The sequence below is a fragment of the Coturnix japonica genome, chromosome 5, assembly GCF_001577835.2.
Source record: "Coturnix japonica isolate 7356 chromosome 5, Coturnix japonica 2.1, whole genome shotgun sequence".
NCBI lineage: Eukaryota > Metazoa > Chordata > Aves > Galliformes > Phasianidae > Coturnix > Coturnix japonica.
This window is the reverse complement of record NC_029520.1, coordinates 48,946,133-48,957,582: the sequence shown is the minus strand read 5'-3', so window position 1 is coordinate 48,957,582 and position 11,450 is coordinate 48,946,133. Positions and strand designations below refer to the sequence as shown.

Genomic DNA, 11,450 nt, shown 5'->3' with positions numbered 1-11,450 from the left:
CCGCCTCGAGTCGCTCCAGTGATGGGGAGAGCGTCACCGTCTCCTAGCAAAGCGCCTGGCAACGCTCCTAGCAACCGGGCAACATCTGCTCCCGCTGGACCAATCCGTGCCGGGCACATCTGGGCGCCCACCTCCGCGTGCTGCAGCCGGGCGGTGATGCGCTCCTCAGTGGCTGCAGGGACCCGCAGGAGCTGCCACCAGTGCCACCACCTCCAGAGGCAGCCAACAGCTCGGAGCGGCCGGGGAAGGACGAAGGACGGGAGCAGCTCCCCCTCCAGAGCCGGGGATCGCCGGGTGAGTGCCGCAGGGCTGAGGGTGTTTGCGGACAGCGAGTCGGAGAGCGTGGCATTTGCTGGCCGGGCTGCGGGCGGCTGCTGGCACGGAGGGAGTTTGGTATGTGCGAGCTGCCGGCTTTGCAGCGCGCTGGAAGAGGGCACGGAGCCGAGCCGGGCGCAGTTAGTCCTGCAGGGCTACGGGCTGTGCACTGAGGTGCTGCTCCGTCTGCTGTCATCCTATGGGAGAACTCTGCAAAGTAAGCGGAGCTACTTTTTGTTGCCTATTTGCTAAGTGTCATCCTCGGGAATGAGAGAGCCACCTAAATATAGATGTGTTCTTGCTGCGAGACACACACACACACACGCATGCACGCACACACGTTGTTTTCCTCTATCTTTCACGGTGTTTAGATCTGCTTTTGCTTCATGTGTGGACATAGGGAGTACGAGCATCTCTGCACATACAAGCACGGAGCTGGGTCTGCACACACGGGTCTGCTGATGTTTCTCAGCCCCGGAAGGTGCGACACCATGGTGTCCCTCGAGAAAGCAAACATAGAAACATACACAGCACAGTAATCCTGGGACACTCAACCCATAATCTGACTTTGCCCAGAGCTGTGTTACTCTGCAGGGAGGGGGGGGTTGTGTTGTTGGGAAATGGGCGCTGCCGCTCCAAATGATGCTGTGGTTTCAGTAGTATCCCTTCAGTTTCCTGCTGGGCTGACAAGAGCTGATGGGGATCACAGCCCTTGGTTTCACGAGGTTGTGTTCAGGCTGCAGTCGTGTTCTGGCTCTGCAAACTTCCGGGTATTCCGAGGAGCTGTGTGTGCATTATTCACTGTGGGAGCATTACAGCCGTTCTGCTGAGAGGCTGACGTGGTTTTTTCCTCACTTTCTGGTTTATGTCTGAAAGGCTGTCTGAGAAGCGAGAGTGAAGTCTGGGAGTTAGGAATAGGCTGTCTAAGCGGTCTCTCCAACCAATTCTATGAGTTGGATGTGACACCAGAACTCTGTTTTTCTCTCCTCTCGTGCCCATCCTGCTGCTGCCATCTGAGCCATGTTTCCCCTTGGTCCCCCCACAGGTGACGTTCTGCAGGGCTGTGCTGCCAGCAATGCTCGCTGAGCCCGTGCGAGGAGATCTCACCGGGACTGCTGGCGTCATCCCAGAGAGACCCTTTGCAGACTGACTCCACATCCTCAGGTAACTGCCACGTTTGCCAACTACTGTTGACCGGGCTTTGGAGTGAGGGATATTTCTACCAAAGGGGGACTGAGATAGGATGTTATTCTATTTCTTTGCTGCATCTGGCTGAGCTTTATCTGTTCCCTTGGTCAGAGGGATGGAGGCAGCAGGGCTGCAGGGAAAGGGAGCAGAGAAATCGCCCCATCACTATGTCTCTATTTTCATGCACTCATGAGAACTATCCTGACACCTGTGTCTTGCACACAGATGAACTAGGGAGATATATAAAGCTATTAGAAGCCCCAAAAGAAGGCAGTTTTAAAGTGCCGAGACACAGCTTCAGCCAGTAGCAAGGCTGATATCTTCCCTCAAGTAATCAAGGGGATTTCTGTGGCTGGGTGAGGAGTGGGAGATCCATCCCTATGCTCTGCAATTGTCAGTCCATGTGAAACCCATGGGCTGGCAGTGTTTCCCATTCATGTGTTCTCTGCCTGTGTTTTGGTGGTTTGTGTTACCAGCTGGGAATGCTTCGGTGGCACCTGAGGCTGCTTGTCCTGAGAAATGCAGCAGTGTAACGTGAAATCAGAGCAGGGTTTCAGCTGAGCACTCTGTGATTGCAGCATGGCTGAGGTTAGAGGCAGGGGAATTCATCACTGCAGTTTGATGGCAGCTGCAAGGACACAGCAGTATCTCCAGCCATGTCAAAGTCACATCTCCTACTGATAATAAACGCCCATCTCTGCTTGCTCAGAAGTATTGGGTTTTCTATTTGTGCATGCAGGACATGCTCAGAGATGCTCTCAGTCTCAGCCAGCTCTCTTGCACTTCCATCCCCTTGTGCTGTGATGGAAGCCCAATGGGGTACCGGCACATTTCATGTATGAGGTGCTGTTGGCTCCGGCTCACCCAGTGAGCCCCCAAGTTTCCCCTGCAGCCGTCTGCAGTGATGCACTGAGAGCAGCAGCTGCTCCGGCCCCAGCACTGCAGCATCGTGCTGCAGGGACACGTCCTCTTCCCCAGGAAAGGTGGGAAAAACACTCAGAGCAGCTGTCTGTACAACCTGCAGACCTGGGGCTGGCAGTCTCCTTTCCATTGCTTGAAGTGGAAAAGCACAATCTTTGCTTTCAGCTGCTCAGTCATTTGCTAAACCCCCCTCTCTGGGCTGACCTTGCAGCCCTCCTGGGAGCAGCAGCACTAATTCATGCTGTGGAGAGGCTCTATCTCTGTATGATGGGGGACCCTGGGGCAGGTGAAGACTATTTTGTGCCATTTGCAGCTTGATCATGAAGTTGCCGTGCTATAAATCAATTTCCATTTCCATTTAGATAAGATGCCTAATCTCGCCCTCTGCCCAAACATGCTTAATAACTCTGTGGGTCCACGCGGCGCTGTAATTATTCCCAGAGCAAGGAGTAAGAACGGGAATGTATTTGAAAGTACAGTTAAAGACCTCATGAAGCTGCGTTGGGGAGATCCGGGAGGCAGCAGCCTCCATCCCCTCAGTGCCACGCATGGGATTTATGTTCCCAACTTCCATTAGCACTAATGGCAGCGGGAGCCGCTGCGTGCTGCTGTGTGCATTCCGAGCAGCCGGGCTCGGCCAGGCAGGGAGGGCAAACTTCGCACTCAGGATCCACCGCTCCATCCCTGGGGGGAAGGTTGGCCCCGTGCCTGGGATTGTGGTGTGGCGCTGAAAAAACGTAATGTGATTAAGATGTATCTGTCTCCAAGGCTGGCTGAGGCGGAGGCAGTGACTCATACCACCTTGCTGTAGCTGTCAAAACACTTGGCTGGCGAGAATAGCCTTTCCTCACAAAAAAAAAAAAAAAAAAAAAAAAAAAAAAAGCAAAGCACTGATTCAATATGTTTATATTTAAACAAAACACGAAGGGTCTGATTCACTGCCGCATTACTACCGCCGTGCGTGCCTGCAGCCCGGCCAGGCAGCCCGCACTGACTTTCAGGAGTCCTGCAGGGCTGGAGCCGCTGGGCTTTGCTGACAGCCAACACTGAGCAGCGTGTGTCTGCTCTGCTCTTGGTCTTTGAGGAGCTTTGTGCTTGCGGGTGGGAGTTTGTCCATTTAAAATCAGCCTTGTAGCCCAGAAGTGGGGACAGGGCAAGGGAATGGGGCCAGATGAAGGGAACTTCATGGAATCACAGAAAGAAAGTTGGAAAAGACCTCTGAGGTCCCCAAGTCCAACCCCAACCCATTTGCACTATGCCCACTGACCGTGTTCCTCTGCACCACATCTCCGTGGTTCTTGAACACAGCCTCTCCCTGTCCATCTGGCATGGCTGCTCCAAGCAGTTTGCTGATCCTTCTTCAGGACCGTTTGTCCTTAAGGCCGGTGGTGTCCCAGTTGTCATCCTTCATCTCAAGGGAGAATGGAGAAGAGATGGAGGGCTGAGCAGTGATGCTCTGCATGCCCTGGGTTTCTGTCCTCCCTCTGCTCATGTTCTGCATGCAGAGCACACAGATGCACTTTCAGCCTTTTCAGTGGAAATCACCAGGCAGTGAGTTTTATAAGAAGATTGTTTTAAAGGAGAACAAGAAGCCCCTGGTTGGTTCAGCCTCCACTCTGGGTTTGGCTCTATTCCCATTCTTGATGGGGCCATGGGAACATCACTTCATCCTTCATACCTCTGTCCTCTTTAGAGAAAGGCTGAGGAAAACTGTAATCACCATTAAGCTTGAAAAAGACCCCCAAGATCACCCAGTCTGGCCAACCACCTTCCACCAATATTTCCCCACTAAACCACATATCCCTTGGTACCATCCCATCTACACGTTCCTTGAACACCTCCAGGGATGGTGACTCCACCATCTCCCTCAGCCTGTTCCAGTGTCTGGCAACTCTTTCAGAGAAGAAATTTTTCCTAATGTCCAACCTGAACCCTCCCTTCCTCCCTCACCCCCCCAGCACAACTTGAGGCTGGTTCTCATCCTATTGCTAGTTATGCAGAAGAGGCAAAACCCCACCTCGATGCAACCTCCTTTCAGGTCATTGTAAGGTCTCCCCTGAGTCCTTGTGATGTTCTCCTATCCCACAGCTTTGGGAGCGTAAATGCTTTTCTGTCTGTGTTCAGATAACACAGCAGGGAGGTTTTAACCTAGGAGAAGCAGTATGAGAGTAGTTAAATGCCCAGGGTGCCCTGTCTCCAGTGGAATTCCAATGTAGGATAAAACCTGTCAGCAGTGAAGGCTGTGCATTTGGACCACTTTTCTCAGCTGCCTGGGGCTGGCTGTGCTGTGGAGATCGTAGCTGTGCCCTGACTCCTGAGAGCTGCATGCAGTGCTCCAGGTTGACCAAAACTTGGCATCGTCCTATTGCAAGGAGGAACAGTCCCTTTCTGATTCCTCTTTTGTGAGTGCAGTGCTTGGTCCTGGAGCAGGGCTGGGTCACTTGGCTCCAGACAGTCCATTAATCCACCAGCCAAGGGATTTCTGCCCAGGTTTGTAATGTCCTTTTATAGAAAACCTCCATCCTCACTAACCTGAACTTCAGCGAGAAAATACAGGAAGAGTCTTCCATGAGGATTTGTCCTCTCTGGGCACCTCATGTGGGTTTTGGTGTGGAAGGAGGAAGGCAGAGCACATCACTCCGTCCTACCAGGGAGGAAGAGTTGCTCCCAGCCCCTGCAGGATCAGTGTTTGTGTCCTTTCACTCCCAGCTGCAGCTCAGGGAGCATGGCAGGATCCTTCCAGCACTCCATATGAGCTCTCTCCTCTCTCTGCGGTGTATTTGGCTTTATTACCATAGGAGAGATTCTACATTCCAGAATCAGGTCTGTTATTGCCCCAGAAAGCCAAGGTTTTGCACAGAGCTGTAAGGGCATCTCAGTTTGGAGGAGGAAGCATGAGCTCCGAGACCTGACTGTGAGTGGCTCCAGGTGGTAACGTTCTGTGGGCTTTAAAATTCACCATGAATAACCTTCCAAAAAATAGCATATTTGAAAGGAAGCCACAGAAACTGCTTTTAACAGAGGGAATATTGTCCACGATGATGTCAACCCCGAACACTTGCGCCTCCCGTCTAATGAACCGCAAACCAAAACCCAGTCTGCGTTCTGTCTGGTGCTCACCAGAAGGAAAGTTACAGTCCCATTGCAGTAATGTAGCACTGTGACACCTCTGGTAGAGAGGATCAGCCAGCGGGACCCCCGAGGGCTCTGCTCTGCATTCCCTTACATGAAGGGCTGAGCATCAAGCAGGCTGGGTGCACTCGGTGATAACCAACAAACAGCAGCCTGCACTTAAAGCCGGGCTGCCATGGGACCACACCACCACCTAGCGAGAGCTCACTGCAAGGCTGACCAGCAGCACTCGGATCTGGGGTCGGGTCATCATTTACCCTGGTCTGAGTGGCTGTCGCCAGCCGTGATACTGATGGTACTTATGGCAGCAGCTCCAGTGCGGGTGGTCACTACTCCGGAGCATGGCTTGGGCTGGAAGAGAGCTTACAGCTCACCCAGCTCCAATCCCTGCTGAGGGCTGGTTGCCAGCCACCAGCTCAGCCTGCCCAGGGCCCCTCCATGGTCTCGGGCACCTGCAGGGATGGGGTGCACACAGTAAGGAGTTTCTTCTTAACATCTAACCTAAATCTAACCTAAATTCTCTCTTAATTTTGCACAGAGCTGATCTGATAGGGGCCTATCAAATCCATTAACGACGTCGAAAGTAGCTTACTTTAAGAGAAAATATGCAGAAGAAGAACATCTACATCAAGATTACCATGAGTATTGTCCAAAAGTGAGTAGCTTTCTCCTTCCAGCTCCCATCCTCCCTCCGTTCCATCCCTCCCTACTAAAGACCCGTGTGATGCTCTTTGCTCCCCAGCACCTGATACTCCCTGAGGACCGGACTTGTATTCTAAAACTTTCTCTCCAGAAACTCCGATTCCTGGAAGATCCCGAAGCATATCTCCGTAGGTCGGTGTTAATTAACAATCTGTTGAGGAAGATTCACCTAGAGACAGAGAGGGAGAGCTATGAATACTTTAAGGAGGCTCCGTGCTATAGGACTGCTTACTCTGACTCACGAAAACGGCTGAAGTTTATGGTACACGAGTGCTGTTCCCAGTCGCTCTATTATGAAGAGCTGCATTCGTATCGCATTGTGCCTTATTCTGCAGAGAACGCCGTTTATGGGATGGGCTACACAAGCAGCCACCTGGAGCAAAATTCTCAATTGCTTATTTATAAAATGAATTAAAGTAGCTGTTAGACCCACCGATGTTTGTTTCTGAATGCTTGAACTGCTTGCTGAGGCGTTAGGATGAGGCACTGATTGCAGAGACGCCCGTGGTGAGGTGGGAGCAGAGCTTGGACTCAACAGCTTGGGGTGAGTTGGGTGCTTTGGGCACCGCTCTGCAGCCCCACCATTAACCAATTGGCCACAAAGCACCATGCACACGCAGGGCAGGTGTGATGCTGAGGGCCTCACCCACGTGCAACATGTTGTGTGGATGCAAAGCCGTGTTGCAGTTCTCTGTGTGTAGATACAGACACCGGGAATCACTTTGCTGTTCAGTCGTGCCACCCTTAGCAGAAGGGGAGCCCCAGGTAGCGGAGCAGTCCGGCAGCGAGGAGCCAGGTGCCAGTTACTTACTGCGAAGGGACAGATAGGAAGTTTCTGTAAGGAAATGCTTTGTACATGAAGGAGTCAGTGCCAAAGGAATGGCCTTTGCCTGGGATGGTCACAGACTAACTTGCTTGCTACTTCAACTCTAATGAGATTTGCAAGTTTATTATTATTAGAATAATTGCATTCACCTTTTTACTTACATTCTCTCTTAGCTAACATCTACTTTGCTATTCTAGTACAGAACAGAACAGCTCACAGGACAGGTCATTTCTTTGTCCCATCGCTGTGCTCCCTTAGCTTTATTCGGGTTGTTTCCCCCATACCTTCCTGCATGCTGACCTGCTGTTGGGCAAGGGGTTCACACTGGTGCTGGGAAATCATAGGTAATAATTGATTTTGACATGGAAAGGCAGAAGAACAGTGGTAACTCCTTTGGGTAGAGAGTGAATGTACATGACAGATGAAGCTACTCAGTGTTGGTAATGGTGTTTCAGGTGAAGTGAAATTGTGGAACCATAGAATGGCTTGGGTTGGAAGGGACCTCAAAGATCATCAAGTTCCAACCCCCATCTTGGGCAGGGCTGCTATGTTTAGTATTAGATCAGATTGCCCAGGGCCCCATCTAACTGAAATGCCTGATTTTGACCCAGGAATTAACCTTAGGTTATGTAAATATATATTTCATGAGCTGTGGGTTGACATGAGAGCTGATCAGCAAACTGGTGATTACAGGTGGAAGGTTTTTATAGCTGCCAAAGCTATATCATGAAAATACCAAAGAGTAATATAAGGGAAGAGATGATGCTCCAGCAAAAGCAATGATTGCACTGTAACCTGGGGGAATGTGATGAAGGAGCTGTGATGTATCAGTGACTGATATACCTGTGTCTCAGAAGCTGGGACTGCTGAACTAAAACAGCAGTGGTCCAAACCTGTCCTACTGATGGCTGATGCTATTTCTTAAGTACAAAGAAATAACATTGCATGGCTGGGATGTGCTCGGTACAGGTTTAAAGGGGGAACCTCAGAGCACCTCAGCTGCAACATTGCAGCTGCTGGGCATGTGTTCACAGCACAGGACAAAGGAGAAAGGGCAGGAGCAGGAGGTGCAAGGAGCAACATGAACTCCTGCCTCAGCAGTACAGGCTTAGGGGACAGAAAGCAGCAGGAAGGCACAGATTATTAGTGCAAAACAACAGCTTATTTTGGGGGCAGGATAACCTGCAAAGTGGGGAGTGTGAGCAGCACAGGCACTGTGGGAAGGCGGAGAATAGGGCACTGCAGGCAGAGACTGTGGCAGTGCCTGTGCCCAGGAGGGCACTGGGGGCACAGTGTGTAATGTAGGTGTTCAATCAGTGTGATTCTTCTGCTCTAAACTGACCTGATTTATGCCCTTATTTTGCTCTTTTTTGTCTGTTTTTTGCCTGAACTCGCAGCAATGCAGCAAAGATGCTAGGGCTCCTGCCCCCTCTGTTCTGCTTGGTTACACTCAGAGGACAGTCCTGGCCTGAAAAACAAATCTGATATCAAATAAAAATGGCTGCAATGGCATGGACGCTCCGTAGGATTAAGGCCTTTAACCTCACCTGAAAAAGAAAGCATGTTCCCCCCATCACATAAACAATTCCCTCCTCTGCTGAACAGGGCAGGTATGTTCCTGCTTACTGTGAGCCCCTCTGACAGAGCACTGTGCTTTCACACAGTGATATTTGCCAGTGAGAAGTGGCTCACATTCATCATCACTCATCCATTAGCACTTGATAGCCATAATCTACAGTGATAAAGCAGTACAGAGGTGCAGCAGCATCACGAGTTGCTCCAGTTTGACACTTTTTGAACAACGTACTGCTTTTATCGCTTAGTTTCCAAGCTCCTGGGCACCAGCCATTTCATACAGCTTCATGCAGTGATTGTTCTGCTTTAGGGCTCGTAGCTGCAATTCAGCTCTTCTGGCTCTGATGTGTGAATATGTAGGTGGTCAGATTTCAGTGATAAGTATATATGTATATATATATATATATACACACACATATATATATGTTCCATTATGACTGCGGTAGGAACTCCCACACATGGGCTATGTTTGCACTGGATGTAAGGAAGGTCCTTCTTTCCCTCTGACTCTGTTGCCTTGGAGATAGTGTTCATTAGGTGATGCTGGGAGGCAATGACAAACCTGCTCACAGGTAGCTGTTCTTTCCCAATAGGGCTGGCTTATGACAATGCACTGTCATCTCGGAACAGCACGTGTGACTGTAATTAGTGTTTAAAAGAGTTTAGCTCCCTCTGTGCCACTCTCTCACCTGGCTGTGAGTGCTGGACTTGAGCTGGTGGCACTGAGCAGCAACAAGAGGCTCTGCACAGAATCAGCTTTGCAACCCAACACCCCCAAATTGTAGGGCTCTGCTCCACCGCACACCTTGGTTATTGCCTGTGCCTCTCTGTGCACATCCGTGCAAGGCTCCTTATGTGCTCCATGCTCAGCATGTGCAGCGTGGGGGCTGCCCTGCCCCAGTGTGCTCCTCCATTGCTGAATTACTGGTGAGAAGCTACGGCAGAGCTGCCACTTGGCTTCTGGAATATGTTGATATTGCACTGTAAATGGAACTGTTGTTTTTTGATGAATGTGTTGAGTATCTGGACTATGGTGCCTTAAAGTCCCATCCTCATGCAGCCTTTGTACATGCAAACCCACAGCCCTCCTTTTAGCCTACAGCCCCATGCACGCCATGCAGCTCTGTGCCCACGGGGCCTTGGGAAGCACCACCCCCACCTCACAGTTTGGCACTTCCCTCCTCTCCTCTTTTCTAGACTGCTTTCCTCCCTACGGTCGGTCCCCAAACTTCTCTTTTTCCCAGTTCCTGCCATCTCCGGGTTCTGTGCTACCCGCAATGCCTTCATGTGAGCTCCAACCAGTGTAAAAAAAAAGCTTTTCAATGCCATATTGTGCTCTCAGCAGGGAATCTCCACTGCATATAACGACTGCGGCAGGTGCCGTCGAGTATTTCATCTGATATTTGACGTGGTTAACTCGGCAGAAAAAGGAAACGCTCGCTTCTGCCGGAATGCATGAGCCTGCACTGTGTTACACGGCGACTGTACACCACCTCATTGGGATAATGCCTATGGATTCTATGATGGAAGGTGGCTTTTTAATGTTTAAAATTACTCGGGACCTGACGGAAAGGTTTTTATGAAATTGTTTTCTAAAGTGGATAGTAGAAAAATGTATATGTATTTTAAATATACATACAACGTGCATGTTATTAATAAAGGTCTATTTCTATTGAATCAGACGGAGTCTTGTTGAATACATGCTGTTTTCTTTAGGAGTTAACATGCAAAGCTACTCAGGAAAGCTTTCTAACAACGTTAACACTCTGATAGATGAAAAACCCACCTATTCCTGGAGGGAGGGCTTCCCAGGGGTGAATCCAGGCCCATCTGACATGTCTGATGTGCAGGGCTGGAGCAGATCTTATGGGTTCCATGCAAACCCTTATCCTGGCACTTCCTCATCCTGTCCCCAACACATAATAGGAAAAATTTCTTCTCCTAGAGTGGTGCTGCAGTGGCACAGCTGCCCTGGGAGTGGTGGGGTCACCATCCATGGGGGTGTTTAAGAACAGTGGAGATATGGCACTGAGGGATGTGGGCAGTGGGCATGGTGAGGGTAGGCTGTCAATTGGACCTTGTGATCTCAGAGGTCTTTTTCAACCTTAATGATTCTATGAATGTTTATAAAAGGGAGAGCTTTCCTCCCTTGCAGGATGGGAGCCTGTGAAGAGCCTCTTGGAGCAGCCAGAGCTGGGTACTACAGTGCCCACCTCCAGCCAGGGCTCCGGTCCCACCTGGGAACTCACATGTTTCCCAGACCTGAGCATTGCCATTAGCTGCCTCAGGTGTAGCAAATCACTCACCTCTATGCCAGGTGAGAGCACCTACAGCTGTAATTCAAGCATTACATCCCATACCATGTGCATTTCAGGGCTTAATTAATTCAGGCCCTCAGATAAGCAGCACTGTTTGTCAGGCTGGGGGATGCTGGGCACTCCTGGCTCAGGCATAGCTCAAGAGCATCCTTTGGCTGTTCGAGCTCAGTGGATCAGGCTGTGCTGCACACAGGCTGATGAGCTGCTAATGGCAAAGTATACCCAGCTGGGCTGAGTGCTGCCAGGGCAAGGTGACTGCTGCTGAAGCAAAATGCTTCATGGAAATTGTTGTCATTTTGCAGCAAGGAGGGCTGTGTGTGTCACCTACTGGCAAGGAAGAGGAAGGGTGACTGGAAGGTAAAGGTCTGTCTCTCCCTGGATGGTGCAGCACTCCCAGTGCACACAGGTGGAAATCGATATCATCTCAGAAGGACAGTCCACAGCATTGTTGAGACTGTTGAAGGAGATGTTCC

At 50.5% G+C, this 11,450-nt stretch overlaps 1 long non-coding RNA gene across 1 annotated transcript; it reads left to right on the top strand.

Moving 5' to 3' along the window:
- Positions 1-68: 68 nt before the first annotated feature.
- Positions 69-10,339, top strand: LOC107315428. Its single transcript, XR_001555904.2, has 4 exons — positions 69-294; positions 1,361-1,479; positions 6,095-6,211; positions 6,299-10,339. It is a non-coding gene; the product is annotated as an uncharacterized LOC107315428 (long non-coding RNA).
- Positions 10,340-11,450: the final 1,111 nt, after the last annotated feature.